General features: G+C 41.6%; 1 protein-coding gene across 6 annotated transcripts in view; it reads right to left on the bottom strand.

Annotated features, from left to right (window-relative positions):
- The window catches only part of CPQ (carboxypeptidase Q), a 159,327-nt gene extending 144,493 nt beyond the window's left edge, over positions 1-14,834 (bottom strand). Inside the window, exons 1-2 of one of the 6 annotated variants that reach the window (XM_065054059.1) lie at positions 14,421-14,834; positions 6,472-6,662 (exon numbers count right to left, since the gene is read on the bottom strand). The gene's annotated coding sequence lies outside the window, so the exon portion shown is untranslated. The remainder of the gene's footprint in view (positions 1-6,471; positions 6,663-14,420) is intronic. The other 5 variants (XM_065054058.1, XM_021280863.2, XM_021280855.2 and 2 more) reach the window with 5 other exon arrangements.
- Positions 14,835-14,967: the final 133 nt, after the last annotated feature.

Below are 14,967 nucleotides of genomic sequence, written 5' to 3'. Positions count from 1 at the left end.
AATATCTAACACTCAAAATTCTAAACTAAGGTTCTTTCTGATACCATGTTCAACAAGACATTTTATATCCTGTATTTAGTTAAATTATTCCCACGATTCTGATGCTAAATATTTTCTTTCCAAGTTTTTATTGAAATATCAGGAGACTGCATCCAGCCAAAGGATGAAACCTATCTTCATCCCAGGAAAAAGCCCAAAACAGAAGGTATGAGCTGTGAGCAAACAATCAATCTGTATCTCTGAATAGAAAAAACTGCTAAAGTTGATGGATGGAGATTGTAACAGGAGCAAACCAAGTTTCGTTAACAAGTCAGTGCAGGGCTGTCACTGTCACAAGTTGGTCCTACCACCCCCATGAAAGCCAAAAGGAAGCAAACTGCCAAGTGTCTGGCACTTGGTGGGACTTCTTAGTGCTCCCTCAAGCAGCATTGCAGCAAAGGCTGCTCAGTCCCGCAGAACACACATATGCTTTATGTTGCTCCAGATTTTGGCCAGAAAAAGCAAATACTTTGAGTGTCTCCTTCCAACAATTAAATCTGAGTTTTAAAGGTGACTATACACTACTAAGGGTTGGGATATTTGCCACCAAAATGAGTAACCTTTATTATCAATTATGCAATGGAGTGCAACAGGCCACATTTTCTGATTAAGTGACTCATCTGGCCTTAACAAAAATTGCACCAGATGATAATCTCATCTCCATATTTTATATATCACTCTCGAATTATAAATTTTAAAGTTAAATTCTTAGCTTTTCCATACATTACAAGAATAATATTTCTCTATGACGACACACCTATGGAACAAAATTTTTCATTCTAAGTCAACAGGGTCAGAGAAAAGTTATGCACATTATTAAAAACTTCAAAGAAAAAGCGCAAAAATGCAAAGACAACATTTTCAAAAGTATGCAACCATTTTAGTTCTTTTACTCCATACACCTACAGTCTCATTCTACAGACTGTAAGTTGCACCGCATTTCCAAATTAAATCAATAATTACTCAGCATTGCTGAATATGATGAGATATTTAAGTTTACTAATAAATAAATTTTCCAGATTACAATAACTGTAACTTTTCTGAATACATTTTTGTTAGGTTTTTTCATGTAGTCTTTCCCTGCAGTCACAAGAAAGGGTATGTTCCTCATACTGCTATAGTTACAACATCCAAGTGGTTTTGTGAAGCTGAGAAATGTGGTGAACACATTGCTAGACTTGTTAAGAAAACAGATGTTCTGGTCTTTTGCCTCCTTACTGTAGGATATGCCCACCAAGCCTTCCCTTTCCAGAGCAACAAAGGATCCATTTGTAAATACAACTATGTGAAAAAGGCACAGCATCAAGAATTTCTCATAATTGAAAGAAAAATGATCTTTATGATGCACACATTACTTATATTAAGGGCGGGAAAGCTTATTCATTTCAATGAGATATGTTGTGAAGTATGTAGTTTACGAGTTCATTATGTTCATTAGGGCATAATACTGGTACTCAAATATAATACTGTATTCCAAAACATCAACATGAGAAACAAATTGCTCCAGTTCAGTGGCAACCTACAATTGAGGCCACCATCCCACCACAGACTGCACTGCAACGCAGAAACAAACACAAGTTTAGAAAGTTTAAACATAGAGAAGCAATGCAAAGAGTAGACTATTAACGAGATAAAGACACTTTACTTGAAAATCTTGATAGAAAACTGGCTGTCATCCAATTTTAAGAAATAAATTAGCAAAACCAGACCTCTTTCTGCTGTTGAGGAACGCTTCAACACCATTTCTTCACCAAAGCTACTCCCCAGTGCAGCGCACATTTGATCACAGAACACGACAGCTACCATGCATATGGCAGTTCTGTTTCTGCATTTAACTTCTAATTACTTTTAACCTCTATTCAAGAGACAAAAAAGTATCAAAGTTTTTGCTGTTGCAGGACAGAAAAAAAGTCAGTTATGACAGCAGACATCTATCAGTATTAATATTTTATTATTACTATTTCAAGTGGCTTTCAACAGTCCCAGTTAAGATCAAGGTCCACAGTGCTGCCCACTGCACAGGGACAAACATTCCTTTGGGGCCGTTCAGCTGCAGACAGACACAATGAAGAGGAGGGACCCAGAAGTGACATCTCCAAGTGACTCAGTTGCCACATGAAAGACATTTAATTTAGCACGATCACTCAGCCCCTTTCTCCTGACACTACCAAGAGGAGCTGGTCAAAAGCTTGCTGCAGTGAAGCAAATGGTCATATTACAGAAAGTGAACTGAAATCACAGTGGCAGAAACAAAAAAAAAACAACAACGAAACAAATCAAAGCAAAAACAACATAAACCAGCAACAAAAAAACCCAAAGAATATATCAGAGAGTTAACAGAGCAATTATATAGAGAGGACAGCGAGAAATGCTGACACCACTGAGTCTGGGTAAGACAATACCTATTTTTTAAAGCCATGCAATTCTACTTCTAAAACTGAATTTTTAATGTCTTTGTGTTGGGTTTTTGGTTTTTTTATTTTTAATAGAGGATAGCAAAATTGTTATGAATTTAAACAATTACTGTATCTGGCATGCTAGTCATAAATAACTGATAATGCATGTCCTCAATTTAGTTTGGTTGACACACTAACACAGCTGGCATGTTTCTCTCCTGAATTCTCATGTAGTGACTCAGAAGATCCATCATGCAGCTAACCTGTGAAATAGCATACATAGAACTGCTATAGGTTGGCAAATCTTAGATAAGTATTGACAATTTTCCGTGTAGACAAAATTTGAGCCTGGGAAAACACGTATGGGGAAGCCCGGGTGTATAAAATTTTCATGTGAAAGTATCTCAATGCAAAATTTAAAGTACATTTTGAATACGTAGCTTTCAAACATTTACCTTACTATTATACTACCAGCTACAGGTCCTCTGCTTTTTAACATGAAAGAGAAGAACACACTGCTCCAAACCAAAGAATAACTGCCACCTGAATTAATGCCAATTTTTTAATAGCTTTTGATGAATTACCATTCTAAGTAGACGGCTGAAACAGAAGAAACTTCTCCCTGAAGCAGCCAAAAAGTGACAGTATAAACCTGAGTGGATGTTCAAAGTGGAATCTAGAGTCTAAAATACCTTTCAGATGATTGTCTTGATGGGGCAGTAACATGGCTTCACCAAGGGGAAGTTGTGCTTGACCAACCTCATAGCCTTTTATGAGGACATAACCAGGTGGACAGATCATGGTAAAGCAGTGGATGTGGTCTGTCTTGATTTCAGTAAAGTATTTGACACAGTCTCCCACAGCATCCTTAAAGCTAAACTGAGGGAGAACGGCCTGGACAATTGGGTAGTGAGGTGGACTGGGAACTGGCTGAAGGAAAGAAGCCAGAGAGTCGTGGTCAATGGGGCAGAGTCTAGTTGGAGGCCTGTATCTAGTGGAGTCCTGCAAAGGTTGGTACTGGGACCAGTATTATTCAATGTATTAATCAATGACTTGGACGAGGGACTAGAGTGCACTGTCAGCAAGTTTGCTGATAACACCAAGCTGGGAGGAGTGGCTGACACACCAGAAGGCTGTGCTGCCATCCAGCGAGACCTGGACAGGCTGTAGAGTTGGGTGGGGAAAAATTTAATGAAATATAATTAGGGAAAGTGTAGAGTCTTGCATCTGGGCAGGAACAACCCCAGCTTCCAGTATAAGTTGGGGAATGACCTATTAGAGTGCAGTGTAGGGGAAAGGGACCTAAGGGTCCTGGTGGACAATAGGATGAACACGAGCCAGCACTGTGCCCTTGTGGCCAGGAAGGCCAATGGCATCCTGGGGTGTATTAGAACGGGGGTGGTTACTAGGTCGAGAGAGGTTCTCCTCCTCTACTCCGCCCTGGTGAGACCATATGTGGAATGTCGTGTCCAGTTCTGGGCCCCTCAGTTCAAGAAGGACAGGGAACTGCTGGAGAGAGTCCAGCACAGGGCAACAAAGATGATTAAGAGAGTGGAGCACCTCCCATATCAGGAAAGGCTGAAGGAGCTGGGTCTCTTTAGCTTGGAGGAGACTGAGGGGTGACCTCATTAATATTTATAAATATATAAAGGGTGAGTGTCACGAGGATGGAGCCAGGCTCTTCTCAGTGACATCCAATGGTAAGACAAGTGGCAATGGGTACAAACTGGAACACAGAAGGTTCCATTTAAATTTGAGAAGAAACTTCTTCTCAGTGAAGGTAACAGAGCACTGGAACAGGCTGCCCCAGGGGGTTGTGGAGTCTCCTTCTCTGCAGACATTCAAAACCCGCCTGGACACATTCCTGTGTAACCTCATACAGGTGTTCCTGCTCTGGCAGGGGGATTGGACTAGATGATCTTTCGAGGTCCGTTCCAGTCCCTAACATTCTGTGATTCTGTGATTCTCAGTAAACAGAAATATCACCAGGAAAAGTAGCTGTATTGACAATTTATATATTCAAATCCCTTTCATGTGCCCAAATTAAAATATTTAATTGAATGCAGAAGCATTGGACTAATGGTACTAAACTACATTTTCTATTTAGTAAGATGCTTACACAGTGAATTATCTATAAAGCTAAATACAGAATATGCCTACAGTATAGTTTTCAGGTACAGGAGTATTAACCCTTGGCCTTGAACAGCATTTTTCAAGAGACCTGAAGCAAACAGTTTCCAGAAAGTTTTTGGGTCTTTAAAATGTTATTAATCAGGGATGATCTTTAGATTTAAAAAAAAAAAAAGATCAAAATAAAAGACAATAGAATAGATTTTAGATAATGTTGTCAATACAGATAACTGTTCAAGTAAAAATAAATGCCTAATTCTTGTATAACTGTTACCTGCAGAGATAACATAGAATAAATATGTACATATACCAACAGCAACTTCAGAATAAATGAAAAAAGTACCACTGCCAAAACATATTCAGTAGCTACATTGGAGATAGCTATCCAAAATGGCCAAAAACATTTGTAAGAAGGAAGGTAGTTTAATGAATTATGAAACTCCCTTTTCTCAACACAATTACTATTTGAATGTCATGGTATTAGAAAAACAAATACAGATCCACCCTTTAAAATCCTCACAGATTCTTTATTCTAGCTGCCAAACTATCGATTTGGTTGATCCAGATGCTCAGCAGAGTCTTCAAAGTGACAATACAAAAGCTGATACTGCACTTGACTGTCACATTAAGGGAAGATACTGACTCTGCCAAACATAAGATGACCAGGTACACATACATGTCATTTGCTGATGACACCAAGTTGGGAGGGAGTGTCGACCTGCTGGAAGGCAGGAGGGCTCTGCAGAGGGATCTGGATAGACTGGAAAAATGGGCTGATTCCAATGGGATGAAGTTCAATAAGGCCAAGTGCTGGGTGCTGCACTTTGGTCACAACAACCCCCTGCAGTGCTACAGGCTGGGCGCAGAGTGGCTGGAGAGCAGTCAGACAGAAAGGGACCTGGGGGTACTAATTGACAGGAAGCTCAACATGAGCCAACAGTGTGCCCAGGTGGCCAAGAAGGCCAACGGTATCCTGTCCTGTATCAAAAATAGCGTGGTCAGCAGGACAAGGGAGGTGATCCTTCCCCTGTACTCTGCATTGGAGAGGCCACACCTGGAGTATTGTGTTCAGTTCCCCTCAGTTCAGGAAAGACATTGAAGTGCTGGAGCGGGTCCAGAGAAGAGCAACACGACTGGTGAAGGGACTTGAACGTAAGACCTATGGGGAGAGGCTGAGGGAGCTGGGGTTGTTTAGTCTAGAGAAGAGGAGGCTTAGGGGTGACCTAATCACTCTCTATAACTACCTGAAGGGAAGTTATAGCCAGGTGGGGATTGGTCTCTTCTCCCAGGCAGTTAGCAATAGGACAGGGGGCATGGGCTTAAACTCTGCCAGGGGAAATTTAGGCTGGATATTAGAAAGAAATTCTTTACAGAGAGAGTGGTCAGGCATTGGAATGGCCTGCCCAGGGAGGTAGTGGACTCGCCGTCCCTCGAGGTTTTTAAACTGAGATTGGACATGGCACTTAGTGCCATGATCTAGTAAACGGACTAGAGTTGGACCAAGGGTTGGACTCGATGATCTCTGAGGTCTTTTCCAACCCAGTCAATTCTGTGATTCTGTGATTCTGTGATTTTCTGGCACATATTTTACCACATCTGGCACACAATTTATAGCATCTGTAACACTACTGAAGACAGAATGTGACCAACACTATCTCTGCAAACATTAATATATCTCCCTGACTTTGCACTGACAGAACTGGACACTGCAGCTGACCAAGAAAACTCAAGAGATTAAATAATGCCAAGAAAGTACAGGAAGAAACAAAACAGCCAGAAGTTTCCTCCTAGGTTTTAAAATACTTCTGCACAGTTCAGATTGCATAAGGCAAAGCTGACACACAGGTGGCAGCCCCCAAACTCCAGGAAGTTTTTACACTGGCTATCTTTGAGAAAACCAGCTCACCACTGCTGCCAAGAACATACAGGGTCCAGATGATTGACTGCACCTGAGCTCAGGCAGCACACACGGACTTCAGCCAAACAGAGTCCAGAGAGCCCACAGCTTCACTTCCAGACCCCAGCTGCTCATCCTATCCTTCTGCTATTGCAGGAGAGAGCCACAAACTCCTTCTGGGTCTGCTGGAAGAGTTGTGCCTGGAACACAATAAAAAGTGAAGCTATTTAGACACTCTTTCAATTGGTATTTTGATACAGTATTATCACACTGGTCAGGGACCCCAGGTATTAGGACACCTCTGGCTTTTATCGTACCTGTTAAGTAGCCTCTGCAAGCACAGCTCTGGGAATGCTGTCTTTAAGTGTTTCTAGTCACAAGAACAATCATTAAGGAGACAAAAGCTCACACAATCAAGCCACTTAGAGCACTTTACTTTGATTTAGCTATAAACCGTGATTTTCAAAACCACATATTTGTGCTGTCATAATTGCATAAAATTCAGAGGGCTTTATCCACAGCATGAGCAGTGAGATGATTTAACACGTGGGGCTCTGGTGTTACTAGTGTGAGGAAAAAATGGAGCCTCTGCCTTCTTCAGCGAATCCAGATGTTGCAAATGTCAGTCTCTTCATGAATTAAATGCAATTCCAAATTAAAATGAAACTGGTATTGGAGGACCACTTGCACTTGAAGTTTATCACATATATCACCTTGCAAGCAGGGGCAACTGATGAGGTAGAGTTCACACTAAGTTACAACTGCTCCTTCATTAAGAAGCAGCCAAAAAGTAATCTTTGACTTCTCGATGAAGTGCTGGTCCTTTCAGGATGACAGTCTCACCACATGTGCCCAGACTTCCCTGAGTTCCATATTAGGATCACTTGTCAGAAAGCTCTTCTTGGAAACTGTTTGGAAGCTGGTCCAGACATAGGCAGTGCTTTGGGCAATGAATTACCTATCAGTCCTACTCCCCAGTAACAACTTCCCAGTCATCCATAGGAACAAATCTGATGGCAACACTAATCCTACATCCTTACTTCAGGTTTACCAACAAGCCCTACTTGTTGAATACAAAGTACTTAGACATAAACACCTGGAGGGCAGGCAAGGTCAGCAAGAAGCCTACATTTCTTAAGTTTACTGTCCCCTTTAATCCCTAGATTAAGGCTCATTCTACAGCAAAGTTACCTTCTGCTATCAGGAGAGCAGCTGAGTTTGCACAAACCACCCCCCACAGTTGCAGCAATGCTTGCAGCTAACAGCCCAGTTGTTACTTCACCACAGCTGAAAATGTTTTCCAGGAAAAAAGCTCATATTAGCTGACTTTCATCCTTCCTATGCTGCTTGTCTGCAGGGACGGGAGACGTTAGACAGCATGTTTCATTTTGATAACGTTGGGAGGTTGCATCAGACAGATGCCTACTCCAGTTATTATTATTTATCCAGTATGCATCTGTCTTTTTGTAGACAGTTCACATACTGATAAGCTCCCAATAGTTATTTTTATATAACATTCTTCAAAGGAACTTTCCCATGCTCCTATTTCTGTTTGCATGCTGCTCAACCAGGCTGGATGCTCTGAGTTTTCAGAAAACAGTCATCCAAATACATTTAATTCTAATAAGAGCACACTGAGAACAGACGCAACAGTGAAGTGCCATGTCTTCCAGCATTACAACGAGGAAAAGCTAAAGCAGATAAAGCAGCATGTGAAAAAAAGAGTGAAAAAACAATTAAAATTTGACTACTACTCACTCGAAACATAACTGCTCTGACTTTGGTAAACCCTTGAGACCTACAAATATGTGATAGTGGGACTCACAAGAATGTGTGTAACACGATGAGATAGCTGAGGGCTGCACCATAATCACAAGAAAATAGCACTAGTATTAAAAAAAAGGCACATAGACATCAGATATGCTTCACAGACATCACATGGTTTTTAACTGGTGGGTTCATCTTCTGACAATGTCAGAGTCAGCAAACCAGGATTCACTTTGTATGCTGTTTTTTTCTTTTTTTTTTTTATGGTTCTACTTTAAATGAAATTTGCCATATGATTTGTGTTTGAAGAAACACTATTGATAATGGTAGCTCCTCAAATAAAGCTTAAACCATGCATTGACTTCTTTCAGCCCAAAAGCTTAAACAAAAAAGCAATTTTGACAAATTTGTTTCAGAAACATTAGACACAAGAGTACAATGTCTGGGGGAAGACAGGGGAAATCATTTCTAGCGGTGCTAAAATTCCTGTACTAGAGAAAGCATAAAGTCTTGCCTGCTTACAAACACAAAATAACTTATGCTGTAGTCTCAGAAGGATTATCTTTACGCAAAATATTCTCAGCAAAAAAATCAGACCTACTTTCAGCAATGAGAGGACTACTGACAGAAATACCACTTAACACTGGGAAATCCCTTTTCCTCTAGGGAAAAAGACTTGCGAATGAGTTTTCAGCTCACCTACTGCCAGATGTAAACACAGAAAGATAATAATACTATTCTGAGTACTTTTTTTTCCAATGAAACAAAAAATTCATTGTCTCAGTCAAAATTTAGATGTGAGGCTGAAACCATTGTGATCTGCTATGAGCAGAGTAAACTTTTAAGAGATGTTTTGAAATCCAGCGTACACTGTTCTCTCCAAGTTTCTTCCAGTTTGACCGCTTTCTCCTCTCTCATCACCAGATCTGCTGGAAGAGTCCAAAATCAGACAACTACCAAAAAGCCCTGCATGATCCACCCGTAATGGATATGCTGGGTTTGTTTGCCAGATGTTTTGAAGAACCATGCCTGTAGTGTACACCAGATAGCACTGTAAAGGAAGAGGTATCTGTTGACTTGGGTGGCATCACTTGGTGGAAACAAGCACATTTGTCCACATCCAGTTACTCTCTGAAGGGCAGCCAGAGAGATATTCCTGCTCACAACCACCCTTTCTGCAAGTTTTCAGCTATAAGAGGGAAGTCCAAAATCAAGCATGAATCACAGACCTTAGCTGTGGTAGTAATATACATTAAAATCACTGTAGGTGTATTTTACCAGCCAATGGCCTGGGCAACAGAAGACTTGGATCGGTCGTGGCTTAAGTCCATCTCAGTCCCAGCTATGGCAGCTCTGGCCCCCAAATTGCCATTCTCTTGCACCAGAACCTCATCCATATGGTCAAGTGACAAGTTGGTTCTGGGAACCAATCCAGTGAAAAACATTCACTCTTTGTTCACAGAAATTCAACATGAGCACTAGTACCAGTGGGTTACTGCCAAAGAGAAAATGGGGAGGTGCTTCTTGAAGGAAGACTGGACTGCAGCAGCCCCTGCAGCCCACAGAGCAGATGCCTCTGCTCTTTCCAACACCTCAGCTACCTGGGCTGGAAACCTCTGCAGCAGCTGCAGGGACATTAGACAAGGGCAGTAACTCAGAGTCTGCACAGAATTTTCCAAGCCTATTCCTGAGACTTTTTTGCTTCTGAAAACCCTCTAGAGATTCCTTACCCAACAACTACTTCAAGACGACCAAATTGAACAAGTAATTATAATCAAGCTGACTTTGTTTTCCTTCCAGGGTATCTCACAGTGCATCACAGAGTTAGGAATTGTCTGTTCTGTGTATTTTTCAGCAGCACTGAATACATTACCTAAGATCAGTAACATACCTTTCTGCCTTATCGAGTTGTCATAAGACAAAATATTAATAGCCCACTGCAGTATATGATCAATCTTAAAGAAATTAGTAACTTACAATTCTTTTTGCTTCCAAAGCAATAAAGAATTCCATTAAACTAAAACTCCAAGAAGTGTTCTCACAGTCTGCCACAGAAGAGCACTCATGTTTTGTATGGGAGAACAAGACCAGAGAGAGCACTAGAAGGTGAGCCCTGTGAATCGGAACACTAAAAATCAACAAGATCAAAACCACTAATCTCAAAACCTGTGGAGAGCAGAAGGAGAAACCATTTCAGATGAATCAGATTTATGCTTTGGTCTTCAAAAGTTACAGATAAAAAAGTGGATGCTTTCCCAATGGAGTCTATTGACTCAGATCTCATTGTAAAGCCTCAAAAAAGCATATTTCTTTCTCAAATATCTATTGGCACATGCATAATAACTACATAAGCACCTTTTGTGGGGCTATTTGAAACACAAAATTACTTTTGACTACTTGTCTTATGTAAATTCACAGTCAAGTGCCTCCTTTGAAAGAAACTAACAAAAAAATTAAAGACACAGGATATCAATATACATGTAGCAGATGAAAGCTAGAGAAATTAGGGGAGGGTGGAAGAGTGAACTCACTCCCTTTCATACAGAGTGTTCTAGCAGGAAATGTACTATCACTACACTGGAGTAAAAGATCAGACACCATAGCAAGCAACTGGAGAAGAAGAAAAATACATCAAAACAACCCATATGTATACTTAAAAACAGACCTGTTTTTTCACATCAGTACTAAAACCAGATTCACAAGGGTGTCAAGAATTCTCAGTTGCACAAGACGGTGCATCTGTTGGGTCACAAAACACGTCTGGGCAAATCCTGAGCTGGTGGGAATTGTTACTGTTGTACTGAATGCAGGATGGTCACTCATGCAAGCTTAAAATGAATCTTAGTTGTACATAATTCCTGTGATGCAAGAAATGTCTATGATATGTACCCTGAGATTAACCTCCTCTCACTATGACATAAAATAATTGATTCAAAATTTATCTTAGACGATTTAAGAATTGAGATAAGTTTGACAGAAATTTTTATTTTCCAACACAGCATTAGTATATTTTTAAGTCAGGTTTTAATATCACAGGTCGTTTACCATACTTCTGATTGCAATAGGTAGTACAGAGAAACATTTAGCAAAAGTATATAAACAACTTCTTAGAGACATATTTTAATCCATTTGTATGCTCATGAGATACTTCTGCTGAGCCCCTCTTTGGCAGCAACAGTACCAAAGGGATTTTCATGTTTTTCATTCACACCTACTGTGGAGAAAATTCATCAAACACATCTATGTTAATTAGGTTTAGAAGACTCTCAGAAAATATTGCTACTATTAATACCAGGACAAGAAAAAAAAAAAATCTAAATGAGCTGACTGTTTCAATGCTCTCCATTGAAAATAAATAAATGAATGAATAAATAAATATATAAATTAAATAGCTAGATAAAGCCCCCCACCATTGGTCCTGTCTCAAAAAAAAAAAAAAAATAATTCCAGTATCTTGTAAGATCAAGGGATCGAGGCAACTGAGGTATAATATTTAAAACTACAGGCTAACAAAGTTAACATTTTTCTCAAGCTGACATACAAATTTTTCATCTATTGTAAAACCGAAACAAAAAAGAACAGAGCACTCTCCATAGATTCTGTAAGAAATACTGACTTAATCAAGTAATTGGCATTTAGGACATTACAAATCAGAGCTAAAAATTCACTATTGCCATCACAGTGAAAATGTGACTTGGGGTCAACTGAAGAAAGAACTTAGAATTATGTCAGTACTTTGAGATTATTGCAGACATTTGGTAACAAAACCATGAAAGATTACTGCGATGCAGCTTTTGACAGATAATATTTCCTGTCGAGACAGAACAGAAAGAACTGTAGAGCTTCAAGATTGTAATCGTTTCGTACATTTCTACGTACAAAGTACTTTTTTAAGCAAAATATTTCATCCCTGCAGCTGCTATCTCTTAGATGTACTGCCATTCCTCATCTTCATCCTCCCACAACTGGAAAGGAAGAAATGACAAGACAAAGTTTTCAATCTTAAAACAAGAAAGTTTTATACACTATAGCAGGAATAGATAAAAGAATCCCATGTGCATTATGAGTTTGAGCAATTATATTAACAATAAGAGACTCTGTGAGTTGCTTTATTTCCCAAATTGGCATTAAAAATGTGCGGGCATGTGCAAAACTGTGTTATAAAACAAATAAGAATTTATATGAGCTTTTACTGACAGATGTCTCCCAACAGGGGTCAATGCCAGGTTGTTCTTCCCCAGCCGAGATTTGCAATCTGTTCTTATCTGATTTAGTATCTTATTGTTCTGCTGTTCAAAAGAATTATATATATTTTAAACACCAAGAAACAAGACCACATAAGACAAAGGCTTTGTATGCATCTCTAAGGTTGCGGTGGCTCTGATCCAACTTTATCTGCACAGACTTCATCTGAAAGATTGAAGTTTGGATAAAGTAAAACTGATTGCAAGGCACAGTTGATAGATGCTATCCAAGACAGAGCATATATGTCTAAAGAAATGAGTCAGAATGTACAAGGAAACAAGGGACACAAGAAGTCTCATGGATATGGCAGGCTTTGTAGGGTTTCTTTTGGGAAAGAAGTGTTTGAGGTTTTATTCAAAATAATAATCTAACAGAGGGAGCATCACCCAAGACTGGAAGGTGATTTTAAGTAGCAGGTAAGCATGAGAAAGACTTTTCATAAAAGCTTTCATCCTCTCAGAAAAACAACCAGAGCAAAATCAAGGCCCACTTTTGTCACCCTAGCTTAAATCTTCTGAATTTCTCAAGCTAAAATAAAGAGACACATTCTATACAGAGGTAGATGTAAGTAGTTATTTTATTCCCACACAGGGAATCTGTTCTACAGTCATACCAAGTATTGCTTTATAAGAAGAAACACCCACACATTTCCCTTTCATCAATAGATTACAACACTCTTACATCTTTTGACAGAAAAGGGCAATATGTGGAACTATCTCCAGAAACAGGAAAAACTAATTTTGAACAGAGTGAAAACCACAGATGGGCAAAATTTTGAAAATTAAGGCTTACAAAATAAGAAAACAGGATTTCACATGTTGCATGTGTATGGCCATGTCTGAGCATGTGCTTTGGGTGCTGATGCAGCACTTACGCATCCTCAAAAATCTCCAGTTGGAAGGAAGAAGTAAGTCATCAAAAAGCAAAGAGAAATCCAGCGCTTGTATATTGAATCTTCTCTTCAGTAGTTCTGCGCAGACTTGTAATTTGTCAGACATAACCACTGGATTCAAAAGGTTCCTCTGTATCTAATGCTTCCTTAGTAAAATCTGATTCAGCTTGCAGAACTTACATTTTTCATGTTTTTTTATAACTCACTTTTCTGTCCCTCATATATATTTTAGTACTTCTATAAAATATGTATATGTATATACACATATATAAAAATTGTATATACATACATAAAAATGCCTACTTTCTTACATACTTTTTCCCTTTTGCATCAATTTGAAAAAGGTAGCCTTTGAAGAACAAAGTCTCGTCAAAACAAAACTAATGGGTATTAAGAGTTTCCTACTCGGAAGCACTAAACCACTTCACATGCTAGAACCCCTTCACTGTAAAGTGCGTCGTAAGAAGTAATTAAATATCTAATGCACTCATTCGGCATTTATGGGTTTTATCCGTTTGCAGTGTCATTGCTTTCAGCGAGTGGCTGCTGTCAGCTCTGCGGGTTTCAGGATCAGGGCACAGCACCGTGCCCCATGCATCCCCCAGCAGCTGGGAGACAGCCAGCCAGCTACAACTCAGCATCGAGATTTATCTTTTAAATGCAGAGGAACGAGCGGGTAACCACACATCTCCTGTCACACAGCGGAGAGTCCTCCGTGTTCCTGACGGGCGACCACGCTGGTACCTGCCCCCACAGGAGAAAGGCCGGAAGACACCCCGCTGCCAGGCCCGGGGCTCCGGCCCACCGCCTCCAGCGCCGGAGAGCCCCATTCCGGGGGGCCGCAGCACATGCTGGCAGCAAGGCCTCTGCAAGAGGAGCAGCCGGGGCTGAGCCCCGCCAAGGCGCCGGTGATGGCGGCCTTCGTGCCCCTCCTCGCCTCCAGCCAGGCGGCGGGGCCGGAACCCCCAGGAGAGCGCTGCAGCCCGGCGGAGGGGGCGATACAGGAGGGAAAAGAGGAGGACGAGGAGAGGAGCGGAGCAGAGCGAACACGCACCTTCCCCGTGCAGATCGGGCGACGGCGCCAGCACAGCCCCCACCTCCGCCCAGCGGGCTGGGGACTAGAAGGAGCCGCCGCGGGGGCGGAAGGGGCGGGCGGCCGCCGGGGCTTCGCCAGTGCCGGCTGCACCGAGGGCGCCTGAAGTCGCGTGGAAACCGCCTCAGGGCCCGGCCTGGCCCGGCCCGGCTCGGCTCGGCGCTGCGTCACGGTCGAGGCTGAGGCCGGGCGACTTCCCCCTTTGCCGGCGGGTCGGGCCGTGGCGCCCCTTGGGCCCCTCGGAGGCGAGGCGGGCACGGGCCAGGCGCTCCTGCCCGACCCTCGCCTCCCGGGAAGAAGGCCTCAAGGCTCCCGTCCGCGGACCATCACCAGCCCTTCCCGGGGAGACAACCCCTCAGTGCGAGGGGCTGCCCGCTGCATGGGCCTCAGAGAAGGGACACGAGGGGGTGAGGTGCCTGGAGCACAAGTCTGATGAGGAGCAGTTGAGGGAGCTGGGGCTGTTCAGCCTGGAGAAAAGGAGGCTGAGGGGAGACCTTATCGCTGTCTG

The sequence above is a fragment of the Columba livia genome, chromosome 2, assembly GCF_036013475.1.
Source record: "Columba livia isolate bColLiv1 breed racing homer chromosome 2, bColLiv1.pat.W.v2, whole genome shotgun sequence".
NCBI lineage: Eukaryota > Metazoa > Chordata > Aves > Columbiformes > Columbidae > Columba > Columba livia.
The sequence above is the reverse complement of the archived record's forward strand: the minus strand, read 5'-3'. Positions and strand labels throughout refer to the sequence as shown.